We start from the raw sequence: 26,885 nt of genomic DNA, 5'->3' as shown, positions 1-26,885 counted from the left end.
CACGGTTGCATGCGGCAAATCGAAGTGACGAAATCTTATGAATACTACACTGAACCGACTGTGTGTTTGTTTGTTGTTCCCGGGTAATGTTTGACTGGCGTATTGTATGTATGGTAACGGAGCCGGGGTGGGGGTAACCAGGCGGAGTGGTAGTGTATAAGTTTGAACCGGCGGATTATTGTTAGCGCGGGAATGCGCCAATGATTCTGACCGCGGAAACAAACGCGTACCGACCGTTTAAATCCGCTCACTCGCGGCACAGCCGTATGCGGCTAATAATATACGCGTAATACCTGCGCCGCGACACAAAGAACAGTACCAGGAGGACAGACGAACTCGTAGCGTGGCTCCGCGACGGAAGTAAAGAGCCAGTCCGGTTTTACGATTGGTTAGGCATCGTGCGACAGATGAATTGTGGCCAATGAATGTCCTTGCTCTCTGGACGAGGCCGCGGCGACATAAGCAAGACGTCTCTACTAACCTTATGAGCACTCTTCCCGTCTATGAGCCACAATGCCTGATCGGTTATGGAAAATGCGTTCTCAGATTATTTACAAACCTGCTGGTATATAATGTGGTGGTCGGTCCCGCGGAAGAAGACATCCGAATAACGCTCATAGTCGTAATAATTGTCACACTTCAACTGCTATTACTTGCAACTTCGACTATGGTCAAAATTTGGGGTGCTTTTTTTGGAAAACCAAATCGTAGTACTCTAGGATGCTCATTGATGATATTGTGAAATTTACACGTTCGTGAGTAGTTATATATTTGTGTGTTTTGGTTCTATTCGACGTGTTTCTTTTATTGTTGTACTATTCGAATGATTTAGACTTTCCTTGGATATGATTACTGAACTTTCTCATCTAGCGGCGGAATGGGAACTAGAGGTAGATGGCACCAGGGGTGGGGATAAGGAAACACCGAGGAACTCGCGGGGCGTTTTACGACCGTCTTCGAAAGCTGCGACTCCTGTGTACTTCCGGCCTGAATTCTAGAAGCACCTGCAGGCGGTTTTCTTTTCGCGGAAGCGAAAAGATAATTCAGCGACTGCTGAAAATACCCCGTCGGCGTTCGTTCGTGCTTGTATTGATTTTTGTTGACATTGTTGAATCAAGAGTCGTCTCATTGACCGTGCGATTTATTACGTCGTCGAAAAACTGATCTCACCGAAGATGGCCTTTAGTATCATCTTAACCTCTACACGGACTACATATGTCACTGTGATGCTATTATTTTGGTAATTATTTACTATGTCACTTACTACGTAGTGACATAATTATTTCAAGATTTAGACAAATTTTTATTAGCACACCGTGTTTTCAATGATGGTGCAAAGCAAAATAGATCTCGCATTTTCAATATTGAACACATTACTTGTGTTGTTGGAACTTCTAAGTTCACTTTGGAAGTTAATTTAAAGATTAAATGAGTGACTGATTTTTCACGGAATATAACAAAGTTCTGGATATATTACAGATATTAAATGTTTTACAGAAAAGAAATATTTTGGCACAAAAATATAAAAGTTTAAAAGTGTTTACATAAGAACTGTTCGGGAATATATGTAGACTCGAGAAAGTATCGAACAAAATGGTGTTACGTTGACGGTGCATCGACGGGGATCCTCGAGTCAGTTTTCCCGCCATTCCTCTGCTGACCTCGCAACCGGAAGTCGTCTCTCAGCCGCATTCCTCTCATCCCTAAATTTCTTTTTCTCTTCTCTACCTCCTATCACCGAGCTGCGATTCAGGTATGTTGAATATTAATACAAAAACTAGTTTTTCATTTTTACATCGTTGATAAATATATTTTAACTGCAATCCGAACGCAAGAAATTTATGAAGCCAAGTTCCCTACTAATTATTCCCACGTACACGTACCTTTAACGAACGTCATTCTTCCCTGTTTAACCAACTGAAACTGTCAACCAGTATCTATCGATAATCCCTCAAATTTACATTGTTATCCAATATCGAACTCCAGCAGCTGGAAGTCTCTGGCTCGGTCGAATTAAAAGCACCTGTTAATACACGCTCAGCTCTACACTGACATCCGGGCGACATCGACAGGTGCTGTAAGTTAATCAACTAATTCGGCAACTGGCGCGTACACACACGACTTTCGTTCATCTTCTTTTTACAGTAATTATTCACTGAGACAATTTATGCCGTCATGCATCGTTAAGGACTAAAGCGTGCACTTTCCGAACACCATTAGACGGCGAATTTTCTACACTTGTAACATACTCGTTCTTTTAAAACCTGCTATAGCAAGATACACGATACAAACATTTTTTACAAGATTTATTTTCTTTAGAATATAATAGAACTCTTATTGTTAATTAGGAAAGGTACATAGCATTTCATTTTCAATTTTTGTAAGTTAGTCAATTCAAAATATTTTAGCTGGATTAGTGAATCCTTATGTTATAAGCAACAGCGTAAACAAAGTAATAATAGTTTCGCTCCATGTTTCATTAAACGCACTACATGAACATGGAAATTTGAAGTTGCACCTTCATATTGGTATTATAATAACTGAAGTAATGTAATATTAGAATAACAGCAACTACGATATTTGTTCTTTAATATTGATAAAAATCCATAATGGAAGATTCTGGTTAAGAATACTTTCATTCCATATTTTATTTATAGTATGTTAAATTAGAATGTAGAAGAAAAAGTAGAGGTAGAAGTTATAGTATTTATTTCTCTAATCCATGCACATAGAGGTTTTTGGGTTCACATAACTGTTCTTAGTCGAAACATCGCACACTTTACATTTTACAATTTTCTGCACATTTCTGGATATATCAAGGTTAGTGTTACGAATAAATAATAATAATAATAATAATCACATTAGCTTGAAACTTGAGCTCAATGCTAATTTCTGCATCGACTATCCTCACTCGTTCGTTTTATTTGTTCATACTTTATTGAGCAACTATTTTCGAGGAGTACCAAAAGAGTACAAAGAAGTATAAAGAGATTTTGATGATCTCTTAGAATGTTATCTAGGTCATTTTTCGGAGTACCGTTGCGAAGGTTTTACTTGGCGGTCGTTCTTCATCGAAATATTATTAATAAGAAAACCAATAATTACCTGGACAAGGATCTACTTTATCAGTTTCAATGATTTTTAACAATGTCATCGGAGACCTCGTTCTGCAAATTTTCGCATGAAATTTGTATTTATATATACTGCAAAAAGCTCATTCGAACCAATTATGAAAAAAGTAATTCTAGCAATGAACGAAGCACCGTCAGCTTCGCGGTTGTCGTGCAGTGGAGTTATCGAAAATTTCGTCGGGGTCAAGAGAGACCCGTGGATATCGCAACGGGCCAACGCTTCGATAGACGGCGAAGTGTTAACGCGCGGGAACGAGCGATGGGGAATAAGAACAACAAAGTGGCTCGCGGTAGATCGGCGGCGTTCGAAAGGGCGGTCACGCTAATAGCGACGATCGGATCCTCATTATGGATTCCGATCGTGGTTATCGATAGAGATCGGCAATAAGTTTTAGCAGCCTTCGGCCGAGGGATCCGTTCCGCTCGAGGGGCGAGAGTGCCGCGAATTAATTCGAGGGCCGAATCGTTCGGATTAGTCCGTTAAGAAGCCCGGCAATTTCGATTCGGGCTAGTGACCGGAACGATGTTTACATAATACATCGGATCTCGGCGATCACGGATCACGGCCGACACGTAATATAAACAAACTGATACCACGAGGCGGCCGAGGCATTTCCCGATCGCGTTAGACTTATGCAAATCGTCGGAGCTCTCCCCGCGGGTGGTCGCATTAGTCACCCACCCATAAAAAGGAAGAAGAAAAGAGGACGACGTGGCGGACGTGAAACAGAGACACACGGCTCTGTCGTCGGCATCATTGATCGGCAAACCGCCGGCATGTATAATTATAAGAGACATTTATTAATTCTTTAGCGACAACGTAATGCAAAACGGTGCGCGGCGACCGCCTGCTTGTTGCCCCCACGGCGGCGCCGCGCCGCGCCGTCCTGTTTTCATTCATGCATTTCGCGAACTAACGTGTATCAATAAACCGATGAAACTTATTATTCATTAATTGCTCATTGTCACGGACTGTTGCGCAACCCGGTTACGCTGTTTGTAACCTTGCCATCGACCCCGTGGATGCGGTCTCTCGCCGTTAATGAATTAATTAATTCTTAATGGTTCGCCGTTAATGAGAACCGCGATGACAGAACAAGAGTGGCCGAACACCGACGGGTATCGGTGACTTTGCGCCGCATCTTATCGGCCCGCCGATAACGGAGTCTTTATCGACGATAACGCGGCTCTTCAGACTCGCGACTACTTTGCTTCCAATGCGCGAATGTAGATTACACGAAAAATAACTGTACGCCTCGTTTTCGTTGGGAATCTAGTTTCTGTATCGAGCACGTGTTCCGCTTCTACTCTGCAACGATAATCTGACTATCCGACACGTTACTCGAACGGTAGATTGATCAATGACAACAACAGTCTCTCGTATCGCGCTGGGTTCTAGGTGTGGATATAACCTTTGACTGGTCAGGTCGTTTGCCTAGCTCTCTAATTTCAATCTTTGAGCTTTCTGTCAATATTTCGACGACACGGTATCTCTTTATCTATTTATTTATTTATTGCCGCATACGTTTAATAGTAATTGACAACCACTTGTGGGAATAATAGTCTCTAGGGTTGCATGCGCATGTAATATAATAGAACAGTTTCTACGTTAGATTGAACACTCATTACATTGAACACTCTGGTTTGAATTAAGCAATTTAGTTTCTTTTAAACAGGACATGAGTATTATTAGGTATTGGGCATTCTTTCTTTTCTCCTGATATTGTCATACGATGGACAATTTAATCGGAAGATGTTTAACCGTAGGCTCGGTATTGTAGTTGTTACAAAGTAGTTTATCAGTTTTTGAGAGCAGCTAGTGATGGGTTATTTTAATATGCCCTATCATTTATCCATATTTATACTCTAAATTTGTATTCATTATCATTATCATTATCATTATCATTATCATTATCATTATCATTATCATCGTTACTTTTCCACCTGTTTTATAATATATTTCTGTTGTTTTTTTCTTTCTATTCTTTTTATCGTTTTCATAAGCAGATTAAATCATTGGAGACTCAGGAGATGAACGTATCAGGTGTTCCCCTTTATTCCCGTCCAAGCTTTGTACCTTCGATTTTGTACATACCGACCTCGTTGCCGGCATTCTCATCGAATTTTCGCATTTCGATATCGTGGGAAGTAATCGTTGCTATTGGAATTTGTTGTTAATTAATCCCACAAGAATGATTTCTAAAAAAAAATTGTTCCCGGAGAGACGGACGTACAAAGTATGTCACGGAACTTCTTACCCGGTGTCCGTCGAGTGTCCGAAATTCCTTGAATAGTGTTTGGTGCGCCCCCTGCAAAAGGCAGAAGTAAAAATCAACACTCCGTGGAATGCGACGAACGCGAAGGTCGGATTCACCGGATCAGATTCACCTAGATGCTACTTTCAATTAATTCTCCGCCGGCTGGAAGGGTCGACGTCCCGAGAAAGGAGGATCGTAGTCCCATAAAACAGAGTCTCGGTCCGCCTCTGTCTCCTCCACCTACTCCTCGTTTCTCTTTTCGCCTCTTTAACCCTGACCTCCCGTAAAATACACCGAGAAAAAGACTTTTCCAACGTGTACGCACGAGCGAGCTGCCGGTGCTGGCCGAACTCATGAATGGACCCGCGGCTCTATTTACGAGCGCGCGACCTGCTGCTTTTATCGTCGTCTCGAACCACTCTTTCGCCGGCTTTGCCGCTTTTGGTGCACGCCGTAGATGCGCTGCCGACCCTGACGATTCCCTCCTACCAGATGCCAGACATCGCTGAACCTTGTCCTCGCGGGGATGATTCATCCCTTCTTTCCGGGACCACTGATTTTTGGACGCCGCACCGACAGTTCCCCCATTCTCGACAGCAGCTACGAAAAGTGTTCGAACAACAGATTTTTCATTTTCGAAAATGACCAATATTTGGATTCTTGCACTGCGATATTAAGCTCGTGATTAGATCCGTAATTTGCAACGGTACTGTTAGACAATTCTCCAATTGTTGCGATACGCATTATGGCTCCGAAAAGTGTTCGAGCAACAGATTTTTCATTTCCGAAAATGACCAATATTTGAATTCTTGCACTGCGATATTAGGCTCGTGATTAGATCCATAATTTGCAATGGTACTGTTAGACAATTCTCCAATTGTTGCGATACGCATTATGGCTCCGAAAAGTGTTCGAGCAACAGATTTTTCATTTCCGAAAATTACCAATATTTGGATTCTTGCACTGCGATATTAGGCTCGTGATTAGATCCGTAATTTGCAACGGTACTGTTAGACAATTCTCCAATTGTTGCGATACGCATTATGGCTCCGAAAAGTGTTCGAACAACAGATTTATCATTTCCGAAAATTACCGATATCTGGATTCTTGCACTGCGATATTAGGCTCGTGATTAGATCCATAATTTGCACAACGGTATTGTTAGATAATTCTCCAATTGTTGCGATACGCATTATGGCTCCGAAAAGTGTTCGAGCAACAGATTTTTCATTTCCGAAAATTACCAATATTTGGATTCTTGCACTGCGATATTAGGCTCGTGATTAGATCCGTAATTTGCAACGGTACTGTTAGATAATTCTCCAATTGTTGCGATACGCATTATGGCTCCGAAAAGTGTTCGAACAACAGATTTTTCATTTTCGAAAATTACCGATATCTGGATTCTGGCACTATAAATTCGACCCGTGATCAGATCGATAATGGCTTTTAAAAAATATATGTTGATGAAAATTGATAGATAAAATTATACACGATTCTGGGCGTCAATCTTCGAAGATTTGTCAAGGTTCCATTTCTTGCACATTTGTTTCAGCAAATTTCAACTTCATGCCAATTATCGTTTCCATGTTTGGAATTTTATAAAATCCGGAGCTAGAGATAAATGTGTTTCTTTGACTAAAAAATATGTTGTAACTAAAAATAGAATAATCTACCTATCCTGGTACAATATCGGTCAAAAATCGACATTCGTTTTTCCATTATCAACTGCTTATTTCTCCGATTAAAGTTACGTTCGTGAATAATGCCACAATTACATGCCATGTAAGAACATTGGTAGGCATTTATCGACTGGTCAAAGTAGGTTGTAAAATCACGTATGGGAATATGGTTAACTCGACATGTTATAATGTAGCAAATTCTAAAATAAAAGAGCGAGAACCGCGAACTCTCTACATATTTTTTGTGTGTTATAGTTTACACGTGCCGCGCGCGCGTGCAAGTGCATGGAAATCCGCAGTTGATTGACGACTAAAGACTTCGAACAGAATTTACTAAACGCGGGCGTTATTAATTTCTTTTACATGCAATAAAATTCAATCTGCGCGACGTCGATAATTGGTCATTAGTGGTCTGCGCATTTTCTGCACTTATGATAGAAATAAATCAATGCGGTATAAAAGAGTGAAAGCATTAGAAGGATTTAAGAATTTCAATGCACTAGTTTGGACTTATTAAAATTATTGAATGAGAAGATTCGTTTTCAATGTGCTTCTTTATCTGACCATTGACTTTGAAGGTTTCCATTTTGCAAAATGATTTGCGGTCTGGTCGTTAGCGTTGGCGTACACGTACAATAAATACATGTTTTCGTAAAATGTCGTAAAAGAAAATCGTAAATCAGGTTTGTGGGTTCCGCTGGAAAGAGAAAGCTTCGATTATCAAATTTATGGCAGATTCGACGAAGATTTGTTAACGCTCGCAGAGAGGTTTCAATGTAGTATATGTCATCTCCTTACTGCCTTTTTCAGTCGAATTGTCTTAACATTTCCGATCCTCCGAAAAATGAAGCTTTAAATTAATAAAATCGTTTTTAAATAGATGCAAACGAACAAATGGAATTACATTTGGAACAGTATGAAGTACATCGAATATTCTAGCTTTGCTCAAACGATAAAAGGCACGGGATGTTCCAAATATTTCAAAATATCCTGAAAAGTGGCAGATCAGTAAATACAACATTTTAATTAAGAACGGCAGTGTATCTGTCCCGGGATCGTAAAAGAAGCTTTATCAGCAACTCGGCCTCTAGAATTCATCTGTCAGTTTTTCGCCACAGCAGCTGCGAAAGGAGCGCCAGGCCGATCCGTTTAACGCAAAGTCCGGCTCTAACGGTGCGAAATGCAATTTTCCCAGAATCCTAGGATTTTTTCTTCGGCCCGAATTCTTGGTAAACAATCTGGCGCTGGAAACCGGGACAACGGACAACCTGGCGAGCAAATCGGTAGCAAATAGGAATTCTTGGTTTCGCGTTTATCGCGCTCGCTACTCGTCCAATATCTCGACAATATTGCCCCGGTCCGAGTTCTGCGTTCGCGGACGCCCGTAGAAAAAGGGGTGCAACGGGTTGAATGCAAAAAAGTGGACGCTTCCCGACAAGAAGCCGCGTAACTGCGCATCCGGTATTCCCGGCTCACAGAAAATACCGTCACGTGCCGGTTACAATTCGATCGGCGGCGGCCGCGGAAGGTGGCGGGTGTTTTGAAAGTGTCGCCGAGCGGGGCGAGGATCCGTGACCTACGACAAATTTCACGGGCCTCGGGCCGGGGCTCGTTCACGCGATCCTCGCGTATCACTCCGGGAATCATTATGCCCGGGGCGAACAATGGCATCACCGACGCGGAGCGGCGTCGATCGCGCCACTAGAAAACTCCGATGGCAGAACTTGTCCCTAATTATGCGGGCCACGTTGTTACCATTGGATTCTTCAAATTCTCCTTTGTAAAAGGGAGCGTGTACAACTGGCTGGTACAATACGTGACAACGGGATTGGCTGGAGACACGGTGGACACCCCTCGCGCCTCGTTCTCTGCCGCTAAGCACATTTAAATAATTATATGCCAAGAGAACTGGATTAGGTGCCGCGCGAACGGCCTTGAATTCGACCGTGCATATGTCTCTCGCCGCTAATTTGTCGATCGCTCGTTTTCATCTCGTTAGGAATGCTCGTGATACGTGCAGTGACTCGCGTTAATATACGGACGCCGTTTAAAATCGAACACTTTTTTTTTTCAACGTCGACGAAGTGACTTGTACATTTTTGATACGTTAAGAGACTAGTTCAATCGGCGCAGTTTACAACTTCTCTTTTTGAAGTTGCGATTGATCGAAATGAAAAAGGAAAAAGAAATAAGAAACTCGCGTTTCTCAATCTTTTTTTATCCGAACTTACTTTATCCCAACTTACGAATATTCGAGCAATGCGTTTCGTAGGTCTTCGTAGCTTGTACAGAGTGCTCATAATTTCATCGAAATCGGTTCATGCTCTTTAAACATTACAAAAACATTACCTCTTCTAATTTTGTTATACGCAAATAGGTTCGAATTCGATGAATTTCTATTAGAAACGGACGACAATTTTCTCGCAGGTCGTCTGTCATGTTGTATCGATATTTGACGTAATTTCTCGGATTTCGAAGTAAACGGATACATTCCGTGGTGAACAAATTTCTGTTCGAACTTTCGTTTGAATGTTTCGTTCGATTAAACATCTGTGGAACTTTTGGGTAATACTTTCTCAGCTCCTGGGCAAATTTTCGGTAAATGTTCTTGTGGAACAGATGTTTTAGAATCTGTACGTTAACCAGTTAACGGATGCAATCACTTCGAAAAGTATTAATAAGTTAGTGTAATTATACTGTACATGTTTTTGGTGGTATTTATATTTTGTTTAAATACGACGCGCTGTTATAAAATATATCGTTCAATAAATAATATCAAAGTATATATACTTCTGAACCAGTTAGCTGCTTTTGACGAGTGTACTCGTCATGAAGAAATGTTTATTGTTCCATGTTACGACGACTATGCTCGCGAAAAGAGTTGAAAACTGGTTGAAAAAGCAAATTATTTTAGAACGTTTATATTGCAAGAACTGGTAGGAAAATGAAAATTTAAATGTCATAGTTTCAGTAGAAATATTAAATAACGAAATCAATTTTAATATCACAGGCAGAATATTTTCTGGAGTAGGACTTGAATTATTTCTGCGATCGTTTCGATTATTTCTGCAATCATTCGCTACAAGAGAAAAAGAAATTCGAGAGGAGAACTTCTTCGATATTAATTAAGAAAATGTCGGTTTTTATCATATGAGCTGACCTTGTAATATCGAGAGCTTTTGAAAATAGTAACAAATTCTAATGTAACTAATGCAGAATATCTTTTCGGACTCCGGCAGTTTGCCTTGGTAGAAATATTAAATCCTGAGGTGATCTGTCGCACTGAAAATAATTTATTACCAATAAGAGAGTGCGCTATTGTTTAAAAAATTCGAAGTACAGTAAATTAACCCTATAATGCAAAATTTCGGGTTGCTGTGGTTTTCCCCGTGCTAATCCTAAGCCTATGTGATTTATTGCTACGTCGATGCTAAGGGTCGACGGAGTCGGTCAAGCGTTGATGCGGCACGCGACGCGGCTTCTTTGTCCCCAATTCCCGAAAGAAAACACAAAATGGTCTGTTTAGGTGTCGGTCAGCCGCTACAAGGCACGTGAACAATAGCAACGATCGTTGGTGGTCAAATTCTTCGTCGTCGTATGCGGTCTTCGAATTGCCTTCTAATCATGGCACGTTGCCTCCGAATTACCTTCGAATCGTGGCGTGTCGCCTCCGAATTTCCATGGAATATAGGCCCGAATAGCATAACTCCACTGATATTTTCTTTTGAATGACATACGTACCTTCTTTGATGTTGCTTTTAATATTTTTCTAATGCTCTTTTTTTTGTTATAGTTACAATTTGTGTAATGCAATCAAATAAGTTGTTTGCTATGTATAATGAATAAATATGGTCTAAAGTATATCGCATTTTGTCTCATTTTAATTGATATTAAAAAAATTATCGCGCACGAGATGTCGGTAATTATAAAAACAAACTGCGAGGCTCGAAGAATCGTGTCTTTGTGCCTGCCAATTACCGTTTTCAGTTCCGAGCTCCGGGTCTTCCAAGGAGAATTTACCGTATCGTTCTTCTTCTATTAATAATATTACATATCGGCATGTTTACTGACGAATCAGCACTTCTCAAGAAAAATCCCGGGATAGTAAAGTTGTTTAAATAACAAGATCAACACCGCAGAGTTAATTTTATCACGGTTTAGATTCCGGATGTCCCAACGAAAATTGATTTTGGCAACTGTATCGTCACAAAAATTAGCTGCCATGGTACAATTGTCCATATGCCGAACGAACAATTCTACGATCGATCAGGAGAAAAGTGATATATAAATTATAAATTGGCTTCGAAGTGAAATTTTTTCGAATATTGGAGAACAGTTCGAACTACCGATATTATTTAATACACAAATTAGCGTGACCGGCTGACTACGAATTATCGTTTACAGTCTTATAAATCTCTTAGCATGAGATACTACGACAACCGAGTTTCTAGACGCATTCACGCATGACGGTGCAAATATATAGTCCGTTTAATAGCACATGTCAAGAGTGAATTTAGTAGAAATTGAAAAACCTTTTTAATTGAAGTTTACGTAATACGTATCATTATTTTTTCTAGTATATTAATGAAGCTGTCCGGTTTCTAGTCCATATCAGCGCCGACATTATCATCACACGATTACGTAACAAATCATTTTATAAATAATTTCATCCAGTCGCCTGATACTTTCTAAATATAGCTCGATACCCTTGTCCTTGACTCACGTATTAACGATGTATTAATTAATTCGTCTTCGCGATGCTAATCACCGATCCTTCCGTGAAAATCAGAAACCGTGTACGCTCTCCATAAGTTTATCTTCCAATCAATTTCGATAAAAAGACTGAACAGGAATTTATGTCCGCGCGTAGAATGAAAGAACAGAAGCACTTTGTGTGACACGTAAAACGCGGTTGCACGTGTATAATATCACGACGGTTTATGATACACGGATTTTAATTGCACTATAAAACTTAACTCAATCCTTGCGAGCCGTTATGAATTAAAATGTTACAATCCGGCGGTTGTATCGTCGTCATCGCTGCACATTTCTTTTTTATCTAACTGTTATTTTTATTATTCGTCACTCAAATCGTAATATTAAATTGGACAGTTAAGCAGGCGTTCGCACCTTTTAACGGCGCCAAAACTGCTTAAGAAATTCGTTAATTGCCGTACCTCGCGAGCTCCATAAACTTAAGTCATCTTATGTCAGAGACAATTCTAAGCCAGACGCTATCATTGGATCAGAAGGATCTATCGTCCGCGACAAATATTAGATCGAATGATCTAGGGAGAATTAAACGGAACAGATACGGTTTGCGCGATTTTTAATCAACGATATTCGGATCATAAAAGTCTTAATTACCACGGAACATTGAACGAGATTTCCAGGAGTCAATGAAATGGTCATTTCTTTCCTCTTATTACGAATTGAGCCGTTTATTTTGAAAGTGGCATAAGTCACTTTACCGTAATGAAAAGTGGTGATCTTTTAATGTTTATACGAAATTATTTATACCGAGAAAAATATCAGTATCCTGAGATAACAAATACAAGTGAATCTTCTCGAAAGTTAGCATCCATATTTTTAAACGCGTTAAAACGCAAACCCTTAATTATATCGACTTAAAAACAAAGTGACTTATGCCACTTTCAAAATAAACGGCCCAATTGTCGCACTGCGATGTTTCCGAAAAATCCGTCCAGTTTCTATGAAGGAGATCCTTCATGATTTCGACAATTTTAAAATAACAAATACGAAACTGTTCTTTACGACAGATAGGTTCTCTCTTTGTAAGGTTCGAATAACAATCTCCCTGTGCACTTTTTTTTAAAGTTTCGTCATAAACTCGGATAAAAGGTTGGAAAAACTTGATTTTCAATTTCCTTTATCGTTCCAACCGATTGAAATCTAAAACAATTTTTGTTTATTCATTCTCTAGCAAACTAGTCGGACTAACGTTTCGAGAAGATTCGCGTCATTTTATAATTAATTTTATAATTATAATTCTGACATTATAATTCTTAACATTATAGTTATACATCATAATATAACATAATTCTTAACCTGTTAACTGTGGACGACGTGTATACACGTCATAAGGAAATGACAATTTTATATCTTACTTCCCCCACTCCTTGCGTAGCATATTTTCGCGTATACGCTGGTCCGGACACGCAATTTCGTAGCACCCTGTATAAGAATGCGATATTCCGCATGATTATCGATTGCGGAATGATCCCGGAATGATTATCGAGCACCTTGATTTTCAATTTCCTTTACCGTTCCAACCGATTGAAATCTAAAACAATAATTGTTTATTCATTCTCTAGCAAACTAGTCGAACTAACGTTTCGAGAAGATTCGCGTCATTTTATAATTAATTTTATAATTATAATTCCGACATTATAATTCTTAACATTATAGTTATACATCATAATATAACACAATTCTTAACCTATTACGACGTGTATACACGTCATGAGGAAATGACAATTTTATATCTTACTGCCCCCACTCCTTGCGTAGCATATTTTCGCGTATACGCTGGTCCGTACAATTTCGTGGCATCCTGTATAAGAACGCGATATTCCGCATGAACCCGGAATGATTATCGAGCATCTTAATTTTCAATTTCTTTTACCGTTCCAATCGATTGAAATCTAAAACAATAATTGTTTATTCATTCTCTAGCAAACTAGTCGGACTAACGTCTCGAGAGGATTCGCGTCATTCTATAATTAATTTTATAATTATAATTCCGACATTATAATTCTTAACATTATAGTTATACATCATAATATAACACAATTCTTAACCTATTACGACGTGTATACACGTCATGAGGAAATGACACACAATTTTATATCTTACTGCCCCCACTCCTTGCGTAGCATATTTTCGCGTATACGCTGGTCCGTACAATTTCGTGGCACCCTGCATAAGAACGCGATATTCCGCATGAACCCGGAATGACTATCGAGCACGCAGGTAAACGCGAAATCGAAATCAACGTTACGAAGTAAATTATGGACGCACAAATAATTTAATAGCGTTCATCCGGTCGAGTTTCCGAGATGGGGAAACATCAATTGAAATCGTGATTCAGAGCGTCGCCAGGATCTCGCCGTGACCTACGACAATTTCGGCGGTTCCCGGGCGCCTCTTCGCGCGCCGCTATCAGCCGGCAGATCATTAATATTGTATTTCCGAGGAACAATGATTCACGTCGCGCGTGGCCACACACGGTGCGCGTACCGCGTACGCAACACAGGGCCGCCGCGTGGCCTGGTGGGGCAGGTCCGTGAGCAGGAACCGAAGTGTCGTAAAACTAATCTTCCAGATACAAATTACATAATCCTCGTGCCTGCTCGTTTCTCGTCCCACCAGCGCGCGCTGTCTCTCTTTCTCCAACAAGTATCTCGCCGGGACGTATGAATGGGCATTTGACGCGTGCCGCCTGGTTCCGCCGTTGTCGTTACCTTACCGCCTCTCCTCTTGTCGTCCGCCTGTGCGAGCATTCGTCAAGATTAGAAGGAACACACGGGAGTTTCTTTCCTGGCGGCGCGACGGTGCCGAGATATCGATCGAGTGCCGGCGATCGATCACCGCCCGAAAGCCATTCTTGTTGATCTTCGGCACCGTTCGCGTGTGTGCGTCCGCGATTTGGATAAACAGAGCTCAAGTGAGTCGGCGTTGTTTGCGTCGAATTTTTGTCTGGAGATTCGCGGTTTTATCGGCGATCTCGTTTGCAGCGCTTTTCTTTAACCCTTAAATGCATATTGTTGTCAATTGTCTATGTTGGGATTATGGAATGAAAATGAATATGATTCTAATATTCTTTTCTTAAAAAGACTATTTTATTCCTTTATTGAGAGAAGGTATATGGGCGAAAACGATCGAGCGACCAAACTCTATTGAGTGTCCGGTAAGAAAAAACGCTTCTTTTATACCCTTCTTGGGTTCGTCTTATTCACCAATCAGAGACGTTTTATTTGTCGCGTTTCACATTGTATACGTGACGCGGGGACCCTCAAACAGTCAGGGCACGATGTATATCTAATGGTACCGGTGATGATGTATCGCGGTATCTACTATATACAGTTTATATCACCGTTGTTGCCCGCTGACGGAACCGACGAAAATGTAAACCGATATCTTAGTATCTTAGTACTAAGTAAACTATAGATTAATTTTTGTTCGAGGCTAAAATTTCAACAGTCTACATTCCAGTTCCACTTAATTTTATTCAAAAACCTGAGTATGTGCGTTTTCGAACACACGTTGATAACAATGGACGATAGACCATGTGCGAAATAAAAGACTTGACATTACTTTTGGCGAGTAAGTTATATGTTTCTTGACATTTGAATGTGGTGGGTGATAACCTTCAATGTGTTACTTGGAAAGATATTTTCTTTTTTCGAGTTTCCTATAAAGGAGCGATTTATCTAATTGCTTTGTGTCGCAACAAAAATCGCAATTGCTTTGCTGCATTTCATTTATAAATAATGTGAAAATTCCTATACTAATAGATAATATAAATACATGACCATTTGTTTACGTCTAGAATAATTTTAGTAATAAACGCATATTGTTGCCAAAAGTCTACATACAACTTTTTTTCAAAATATATACTCAATATTATTACCCAGATTTTTTAGTAATAAACGCACATTGTTGCCAAAAGTCTACATACAACTTTTTTCAAAATATATACTCAATATTATTACCCAGATTTTTTTATTTATTTTCTACGTAACCTATGACTACGTTCCTATAAAAAACGATTTTTTAAAATTCAAAACAAAAAATCATGCATTTAAGGGTTAACGTTGTCGCGAGACTTTTACGGGGGAGTTCTTCACATTTTAGCACATGGGGTTGTAGGCTAGTGTATCGTTCTAATACAGGGCAGAATTGGACGAATTATATTCGGATGATTGGCAAGAGATCGGGCTAAAATTTTATTCGATATCATCGAATAAATATCCGCGATCGAATAGAAAATTTATCTAGATAACAATTTATCCGAGGAAGATTTGATTCGAATAAAAATGTATTCGAACAAGAAGTTATTCGTTATTCGAATAATTTATTTGTAAGGAAATTCATTCGGAAAATAATCGATTTGAATAAAAATGACACAGTATACAGAGTTTCTTCATAGTCTAATTTCATCCATAAATAAGTTATCTTCCTTCGGTTGCAAAGGACGTCATCGTACATTCCAGGATTCATATTTACAACGTGGGCTTGAAAAATGACAGAGAAAAACTGTCAACAATTACTGGCATTATTATTCGAATAATTTCACAATGTCTATTCGAATAATTTAATCGAATAAAAACTCAAGAATATGTCTTAACATTTTGTTCCACTAATTATATTCAATTTTTACGTTTTCCCAGATACATGTAAGATACATGTAAATAATATGTAAAAAAAGGTATGGTAAGATAATAATAATAATAATAATAATAATAATAATAATAATAATAATAATAATGATGGTAAATAACAACAAAACTTTAGTTACTGCGGTGCTGTTAACCGCCGATACTGCAAGACTTAAATAAAAATCGTCGAATTACCAGGGTGTCGCATCTTGTTGTTCCCGCGTGTACAATAGAATAATGTAAAATTCGACTGGTCGCAGCGAATAAAATTTTATCCTCTCCTCGAAGATCCTTAGTCAACCGCTAAATAAAGCGACGAGCGAGACAATAGAACCTCCATCAAATCCCGCCGCATCTTGAGGCGGCGGGTATCGGAGCAGCAATTAATCGAGTCGCATTAACGCCTTCCTTAAGCAGCGATTACCAAATCGGCCGGTCGGTAATGTTCGCCGTTTATTTATTGCCTGCGTGTTCCCATCGGTGTGCCCGCGGCGCGGGTACAAAGCAGGAGCTGAACAGAGTGTCCCGGGCCTTATAAGAGCCCGATACAAATCACCTAATCTCTCCCGGCCTCTCTATCTTGTCGTTCCTCATTCCCCGAGATCGGTCTCCGTTTCTCTCGCAACGTCGGCCATTCGATCTGTCTCGTTCCCTCTGTTTCCACGCGATTCCTTCGTCTCTATCTTCTCATTGCTCTTTCTCCGACTTGTGCAAGCTTCCGCGACGGCACGTTTGTGCACGACCTGCCCTAATGCCTCTTCCTCTCTTTCTTCACCAACCCTCTCTCCGCCTTCCTCTCTCTCTCTCCGCCTTCCTCTCTCTCTCTCTCTCTCTCTCTCTCTCTTTCTCTACCGACGTCAGATCCTCGGTCGTTCTCTATTCGGCTATCTGTCTCTCTCTCTCTCTCTCTCTCTCTCTCTCTCTCTCTCTCTCTCTCTCTCTCTCTCTCTCTCTCTCTTTCTCTACCGACGTCAGATCCTCGGTCGTTCTCTATTCGGCTCTCTGTCTCTCTGTCTGTCTGTCTGTCTCTCTCTCTCTCTCTCTCTCTCTCTCTCTCTCTCTCTCTCTCTCTCTATCCGTCTTTCTCGCCGGTGTCGCACGCGTCCATGCATTATAAATATCTCCAAATATCTCGCGTTCCTTATTCTATCGCCGGTGGAGACAGAAAATGCGCGGGCGGAACAGAGACAGCCATCGGGGGCCACTGTTATTCGGTCGATGCCTTCTGTGGCTCTCTCTCCTCCTCTCTCTCTGTCTGCCTGTCTCTCTTTCGGTATATTTTCTCTTTTCTTTCCTTCTCTCTCTCTCTCTCTCTCTCTCTCTCTCTCTCTATCTCTCTCTATCATAGTGCGGGACAAATATATATGGGACACTCGTTAAAATGGTATAACTTTTTCAAACTGGATTAATCGAATCTTTTGGACAAATTACAGTACATGTCAGTTTACTGTGACATGTCTGATATGCTTTTCTTAAATATGGCTATTACATGGAGGAATAACAAAAAATAAGAAACTCCGATGTTTTAATTTTTTTTTATCCGAGCCTAAAACGAAAATTTAGAAAAAATGCGTTCTGCAGATCTCGGTGACATAATCTTGACATAGCATATAATGAAAATTTAAAGAAATGCGTTTTGTAGATCTTGATGACTTACATGCATGCTGAGAGTTTCATTGAATCGGTTAACGCAGAATCAAGCTACGGGCGTTGAAGGATTTCAAATGCTGCAGATTTCTGACAGCTGTTTGTCGAAGGAGTCGTTCGTTTGTAGCTGGTAACCAGACTGTGGGTTTTTATGCAAAATAAAAGTTTTACAAGACCATTGGTAGAAACAGAAATTACATGAGAACATGTTTCTTATAAATATATTTATAAAACTAATATATATATAATTATATATATATAATTATAATAGAAAAAGGAATTGAACGTTCGAGTGGAATTCGTAATGCGTTTCTTTTGGAAAAGATGATTGGCGGATTTCAGGATCTAATTCTACTATTCGACTTCTCTATTGTTCGCAACAATCGACTATTTATCAAAATTGACGCGTTCGCTGACTGAGCAGGGAATTTCTCTAAAGACAATATATAATTCGAGCATAATGCATACAGGCGACAGAAACGACTAATGAATTACAAATGAACTTCCACGTACGTAATTCTCATTTAATTGAAGTCCTCTCCGGCCGAAAGATAAAAATCCCCATTTCCGCGTCTCCTCTTTTCGCCCCCTCCCCTCTCCCCAAAGAGAATAGAGTCAGATTTGAAAGAAGTGAGGAGTGAAATTTCCTCGCAATACCAAAATTGTTCGTGTATCACTCTATTTAATTGCAATTTTTAATCTACTTTTCGGAAAGAGAGATCGCGGCTAGTTGGCGTACCGCGTTTATATGGGAACGTAAACAATGGAGAAAAATCTTCCGGTGAAAAAACAAAACGACTTGTCGGAACCAAGACGATTCGAAGAGTACGCAATTGCATAACGCATCGGCGTTTTCTGCACCGATCGTACGATACCTCGTAGCGATTCAATTGCATCGAGCCTCCATATAAAAGACATCTTAATAATTCCTTTCGGCCACCACTAGTCAAACAATAATTGCCCACAAAGGTTGCCGTGAATCTCGATCAGCTGCGAGTTGGATCGCGAAAGCGAGTATCACGTTGCCTCTGATTCGCAGTAACTGTTATCATCGAACGACGCTTGTAAATCTCTCGCGTACAATTTGGCGACACCGTTTGTTTTATTTCGGTGCAAACCCACGTAATCGCTGATGACGCGTTGTTCTGTTCCGTCAACACAGAGTTGATCACTAGACGCTGAATTTTTAAGTAAATAATGAAAAACGCATGGACAACATATACAATAAAATAAAATAATATTAAATATAAAATAAATGAAATAAGATAAAATACAATAAAATACATAAAATTAATTGAAATTAAACAAAGTTAAATAAGATAATATAATAAAATGCAATAAGATAAATGAAATAAAATAAAGTAAAATAAAATGAAATAAAATAAAATAAAATAAAATAAAATAAAATGAAATAAAATAAAATAAAATAAAATGAAACAAAATAAAATAAAATAAAATAAAATAAAATTAATAAAGTACAATAAAAGAAATGTACCGTACAATTACATATCTAACGAATGTAACGAATTTAAGAAGTATTATAACGTTATGCCATCAATACGCTATCAATACAAGACTTTCTGAAACACAAAGAAACGTTTACACTAAGTTCCAAACTTTTAGTAAAAACTTTAGTAATAGCTGGAGTTTACTTCGTTGTGGAACTAATGCCACGATCACACGGCATGTAAGAACACTTCTAAGATTTCTAAATCGTTCTAAATTGTAGATCGCAGAGTTAGATATCGGAACACGATTGAATGTGGTGTGTAAACGTTATAGCAAATTCTAAAACAGAAGGGAGGAGGGAACACTTCCAACCGTAAGGGGTTAATCCCTCAAGCCGGTTTGACGTACGTCAGCGACACACATTGCAATTACTGTAATAATCATCGCTGAATTTATACACATATATTACGCGATCCGTTCGTATGTTTCCACGATGTGAAAATGGCCGAACCTGTAATTTAATCCCGATTAACGCTCGAAATGTTACTGTTAACCGTTAATCGAAATTAACGATTCAATTTCTTTCGATTGTTAGTCGCGATTAACGACCGAAGTAGGAATCCTACATGTTCAAAAATATAAATTAAAACAAATACATATTAAAACAAAAATATAATAAAGCAATAAGCACGATAAAAACGATATCCTTGCAATTTCATTCAAAAGTCAACAAAAATCATTAATCGTCTCTTCGAATCGACGATCGACGGATTAATTTCGTCAATCGATTAATCGACTTTTCGACGATCAATGCCTTCAGCCGTTTTCATCGATCATTTAATCGAACTACAAATTTTAATCGATCGACGGCCAACGCTGCGCCGCGGTACTTCGGAATAAGAAATTTCGGATACCTCTTGTAACATAATGTGCTCGATCCCCGTGCAAGCGGCGTGTTGCGGGTTTCGTTTTCTTGGCGGCTCGTGACGCGGCGGTGGCCGTTCTTTTTCCTGACAGCGGGGATCGATCGATCGCACCAGAAACGATCGCGTCGTCGCCGGGATCGATCTCTGTGTACGTGTATGCATATGTATGTATGTATATGTATTTGCACCGAATTAGCACTCGGCTCGATGCAATGCCGGTCAGTCACGCGGCCGTCTGACCACACACCGAGCCGTTACTACTGGCCGGCATTGCCTACTTGTTTACCCGTTTATCAGGGCCGAAGCGATCCTATCGAGTGGCTCCTTCGGGTTGTTCGGCAGGACCATTAACACGCGTGCGGGATCAGTCCCTCGTTCTGAGCCGATTGCGCAATCACTTATGCTCCGGGGGGGAAGAAATTCATCAATCTACCGCGACCGCTCTAATGCCGAGCTAATAGTATTGATGCCAGATAATAAAGCATCACTTTCGGTTAAACCGTCTTAATTGCGAGGGTGTTATAAGGGGGTTGGTAGCAGTGGAAACGGTAGGCTATACAATGCCAGTGCCAGTTGATCGATGCAATAGACACGGAACCGGCGCTATTGTGACGCGAGCTGACGGGTATTTTTATTACCGATTCCCTTCCTAATACGTACAGTACCGAATAAATGTGTTCGGACAGCCGACAAAACGCGATAACGATCTTCAAAGTTGGATTACATGGCTTGAACATTTTCGAGATGCTAGTTCGACTAACTTGCCAGAGAATTGGTAAACAAAAATTTGTTTGGATTTCAATTGATTGGAATGGTAAAATAGTTTTCTTTTTTTATTGTATATATAATAATGCTGTATTACGAAATATGTTATATGGATGTCGATTGCTATTTATTGAATTATTTACAGCAAATCGAACAAGCGAATAATAATCAGACACGATAGATCGATACTTATTTTCTTGTCTTTTTTTGTTCTATCCGATATGGATCAATACCACTTCAAGATTGTTCTTTGATCATTATGCATACCTTGTGCTAATTAAGCAGCGGTAGCTGTTCACCGAATTATCAGGGAGAAAAGTCATTTTAGAAAGCTTTGTGTAGAGAGATGTAGTTACATCTAGAAATACACGCTTTCTATTTACAAATACATTTTTGTATTAAAATTAACGCATTTGCTGCTTTCCTTTCATCCATTCGCTACAATGTATTAGGTCTACCGGGAAGTTCTGTCCGTTTTTGAATTGAAATATAACACAATTTTCATACATTTAATAATATTTATTGTAGAATATACTTTCCATCGTTACTTATGACTTCTTGCCAGCGTGATGGCAACTTATAAATGCCATTTTTAAAAAATGATTTATTTTTAGAGGCGAAGAACTCAACTAGTGCTTGGTTGACATCAGCTTCAGTTTTGAATTTTTTTTCCTGTAAAAAGTTTTGCAAAGAGAGAAACAAGTGATAATCGGAGGGTGCTAGGTCTGGGGAGTATGGTGGATGCGACAGAATTTCCCAGCCTAGCTCTGCGATTTTCTGACGAGTCGCCAAAGCAGCATGTGGTCTGGCATTATCATCGGTAGCCATGTTTTCACGATCGCGTCTCACTTAATAATGACATGAGACATCTTTGTTTCAGTTTATTTCGGAGAGTACATGCGTGTAAATGCAATGATAAAGAGAGATAGTCATATATGTCTCAAATCAACGCGTGCATATGGATTGAAACTTGAAGTAACACTATCGGACAGAACTTTCCGGTAGACCTAATATTTTTATATTGTACGTATAAGTTCAATTCTTTCATCCGTTAGTAAACAAAATGAAAGAATAGAAAAATCGAATGTGTCTCATTCGATAAATATAAAGTTAATCACCTCCGGAGACAAACCGAAGGCATCGCACAGTAACCGACTTCGCTACCCGACGATTTTGTTCATTAATTTGCATGGAGGAATTTTATTCCAATCTTGCAATGTAATTTCAAATTATCGAAGTTACGAAGAATCACTCGTAGAAAATGATCGAATCAATTTCGTAATCCAAGTACACGTTATACCAAAAAATTTTTTTCGACGATAGAAGCACTAGTAGAAACTAAAAAGCTCTGGTTTCTCAACTCTTTTATTTGAGCCTGTAACGAAAATGTAAAAAATGCGTTCTGTAGATCTTGGTAACTGTTGAATCGAGAACGAAATAGCAGCAGTGAAATTCTATTACAGCGCGAACGCATGTATATTCTGAACGATAACACTTTTCTGTTGCCACACCTGTTGCCACGAAAGGTTGCGATCGACTGTCAATTGTTCCGAGTCGAATATAAATGTTATTCATCTCTTCGAAATTGAAACGAAATTTGATTCGTCTGACATCAGGATCTAGGAACGAAAGTAACAAAAGCAGAATCAAAAATAGCCTCGTTCTATCCGGGAAATCGTTCGGGACGACGAATTGCTAATCAACGTAGGAGAGAAATCGTAGTGCGTGAAATTAATCAATGGTTTTGATAGCGATAACGATCTTCTTTTTAAGAGAATATATGAACCGTTCTCAATGACATAATATAATCGCTGCTTTTGACGTTGTTGTACGAAAAACAATTATAAATTTCTGTTAAATAATTAACACGTTGACTGCGACATATCACCTGTGCAAAATATGTCAGGAAAACATGTTACAAGTTAATTGTAATCGATATTGTCGTAAGTTGATGTAATCGAAATTATCATAAAAATTATGATACAGCTGGATGAATCTGTTATAACGTGATTATTGAATGAATTGAACGGAGCGTAAATTGTTCTATGAATTGGAATGAAAAATTTAGATAATTTCACGAGGTTTCGGACGCACACACACACACACAATGCATTGTATTATGCGAAAAAGGAATGATGTTAATTTCGTGTCGATTCGAGGCTTGATGCAGGCATTATAATTAGTGCAAATAATCAGAGGCCCTCATTACAGAACGAAGATCATTTAAATGATCCCGGTAAATTGGAGAGCGCAGGATTTTGGAAAATGCTTCGCCAATTTATTCTGTGGTAAACTATGCTAATAAAGTGCAAGCTAATCGTGTAAAATTCGACTGGTCGTTGCGAATACAATTTTCAACACTCATCACGGAAAATTGTTCATAAAAAGAGTTTAATTTTATACTTTACGGTGGTCTAATATCATGGTATCAGGAAACAATCATTATTCAGAACATTTTTTGCATTTCTTCATTAATTTGCTACGATATCCAATTTTTCTTAATATCGACCAGCAAATATGTTTGTCCAAAGACATTCTTCTTTGTAAGTCCTACGGTACGTTATACTTCCAATAAAAATTTTAAGATCATTGATTTATATTTTTTATAATATTTTTTATTTATATTTATATTTTTCTATATTTAATTACACTTTATCTAATATCTAATAATATATTGTATAATGATTGACTTGAAATCACTGATTAAGTACATCAGGGCAGTCTACATCGGATAAAATCAATGCAGATCGATCAAAGAACCTGTTCGTAATAATTACTCTAATTAATGTTTAACGTTTCGCGCGGCAGATTTGTGGCGTAATAAGACACTCTTTTTATGAGCTGTTGTAGCACATTTTGGTATCAATGAGGTTTCCAATGCGCATACATCGATAAACTTGTTCGTAATAAATGATGCAATTGACATTTCGAGCAGCAAAAACTAGAGTTGCAGCGATAAGGTTTCGCTGCGGGGACACTATATTCACTTCTGATCAAAGTTTATGAAATTCTACGAAATATTCTGCTTTTAATCAGATTTACACACAGTAATATGCCAAACTGAGAATTTTATGCAGAGGCGATAGAAACGAGAGTGATAGATATTAGTAAAAGTATCGGAAGGTTTTTAAAAAATCGATTGTATCGTCCACAGTTTATTAAAATAATTTTAAAAAGGCACAAATGTTCGTCCAGATCCTTGCAACCGATGCACACAATTTTCCTTTTTTTCCTGCGATTATTTTAAACAGCAGCAACATTACTTCCAGTAATTATAATGACAAATTCCCAGCAATAAATGACCGAAACGTAATGACCGAATCCAAATCTCTTTGTTCGGAGTGCTACGGTTCTACGATACGTCTATTTAATTTTTCAAAGCGTACAGATCAATGCATCTGCTGTCCATTATTATTCCAATTACTGTCTGCCATTTCTAGTAGTAAATCCACAGCAATCAGACTTCGTTAAAATATAACTATACAATCTAAATGAATTTTTATGAAGTTCTAGAAGCGATGCGGTACTCCCAATAAAATTTTCAAAACGCATAAATCAATGCGCCCGTTCCCGATAATTACTGCCATTACTGTTTACCATTTCGAGCAGCAAATTTTCGCTATAAGACTCCACCTCGATTATTACATACACATTCTTGTCCTGCCAGAGTGTACACAAATCGTTGATGGTATACTGTGGAATGGATTTCACCTCAATTCCTACACATTTTTTAATTAAATGAAAAATAAAAACGCCTATACAAAGCGATTCGTGTATTTCACGAACCCTTGACCGATATAACGATTTTCACAAAAATGACTGACATACCTGCCAGGGTCATGATGGATCCCATAATGAGAAGTGCAACGTAATACATACATATGTTGAGCGAATAGGATTTTTATACGTGCAAATAAATATTGCAACCGTATCGATATTTTTCGTTCTGTAATTTTGAACTTGCCGTTAAACATTGTATCATCTACTGTGAATAACTCACTCTATGTGTACCAAGGGTGTATACCCGTTAACATATAAATAAATACTAAAATATAACAAACGACTTTGTCAAATGTTCTTCGCTAGACAGACCGTCGCAAACCAATGTCTGTCGATCGTAGAAGTTAGATGACCAGAAACACAAAAACAACTGTGTCTTTCTTAAATTTCATAGACAATAGTGGCGGTCAGCTGCTTAAGACCATCAGTGATTTCAGCAAATAAGTATGTACCATTAATATATTATTTAACGGAGTTTAATTTTTATAATATGTAATATTGAAATAACATATCGCAATAATAAGAAAATTTTGCTTCTAATTTATTTATTTATTTATTATATTACACAAATTTATATTATTTTCTGACTCCGTGTTGTTTTAACTGTGGCCAACTACTTAAGACCGAAACGAAATTGATATTACAAACCCAATAAAATGAAGCATAAACGTAACAGAAACATAATAAAAACATTAATCGAAACAAATTTAAGCTTAGACATACCTAAAATTTTTCAAATTAAGAGAGTGCAACACCTGCATCTGTGGAGACTTCGAAACGGAACAATCTAAATAAATAAGTCAACGATGTATGGTCGTGCGAATTTGAGTGCGTGTTTTGATTTTGGGTCTTCCGCGATGCCGCGGTCGAACGGTCGAAGGCACTATTAGTTTGTAACCGACTGTTTTTCAGTTTCGTCCGAGCCACAGAGCAACGAGCAGTTCGTGTTTCGTTTCACAGATTCTTATACAGTTAAAATTACTTCATATTATATATTATATCATTTTATATTATATTATATTATATTATATTATATTATATTATATTATATTATATTATATTATATTATATTATATTATATTATATTATATTATATTATATTATATTATATTATATTATATTATATTATATTATATCATATTATATTATATGTATTACTATTACACTGAATACGGAAGTACACGCTGCTGTGATTGTTCAGTTTGAATAAACATTTGTATTATAAGGATTCCACTGCAACATACGTGTATAATATGCGTAGAATCGAAACTAAAATTCATCGACTTACATTTGTGATTGCTGCTGTAGATCCTTGCGTCCGGAATTCGAAAGGGGTCAACTGATTGATCGGCTGGACGTGGATCGTTTCGAAGAAGACGCGCGCAATGGTAAGCCGCGGTCTAAAGAACCGAGAAGGATCGGTGATTCGCTCGCGCGTTTTTATTCCGCGCGAGTGATTGACAGCCGGGGAGGTCTCCGAAACGATCGACCGACAGAGTATCGATCGAACTTAAGAGCCCTCGATTGGCGTACCTGCCGACAGAGGGCATGTCGCGAAAATACAACCGCGATATTCGCGGTCGTCGCGTTTTCACCTGACAAGTGAATCGATCAAATTCGCCGGGCTCTCCCCCTCCCTCGCGCTCTTTCCTTCTCGCTCTCTCTCGCTCTCCATGCGTCGACACTCCTCGCGCTCTTTCCGTCGCCGACGCGCTTCGAAGAGAGTTCGATCGCGCCGCGACGCCGACGTCAGCGCCTCGCGTGCTCCGACCGAAAACAAAAAAATCTTTTTCACTTGTTCCCGCGACACGCTTGATTTTCATCTGTACCAAAGATTTTCCATTCA

At 38.9% G+C, this 26,885-nt stretch overlaps 1 long non-coding RNA gene across 1 annotated transcript; it reads right to left on the bottom strand.

Moving 5' to 3' along the window:
* Positions 1 to 1,440: 1,440 nt before the first annotated feature.
* Positions 1,441 to 26,609, bottom strand: LOC117219200 (uncharacterized). Its single transcript, XR_004489968.2, has 3 exons — positions 26,328 to 26,609; positions 1,884 to 2,075; positions 1,441 to 1,742 (listed from the first exon to the last, which is right to left on the bottom strand). It is a non-coding gene; the product is annotated as an uncharacterized LOC117219200 (long non-coding RNA).
* Between the last annotated feature and the right edge of the window lie 276 nt (positions 26,610 to 26,885).

This window comes from Megalopta genalis, chromosome 6, assembly GCF_051020955.1.
Source record: "Megalopta genalis isolate 19385.01 chromosome 6, iyMegGena1_principal, whole genome shotgun sequence".
NCBI classification, from domain to species: domain Eukaryota; kingdom Metazoa; phylum Arthropoda; class Insecta; order Hymenoptera; family Halictidae; genus Megalopta; species Megalopta genalis.
This window is presented reverse-complemented; position numbering and strand designations above follow the sequence as displayed.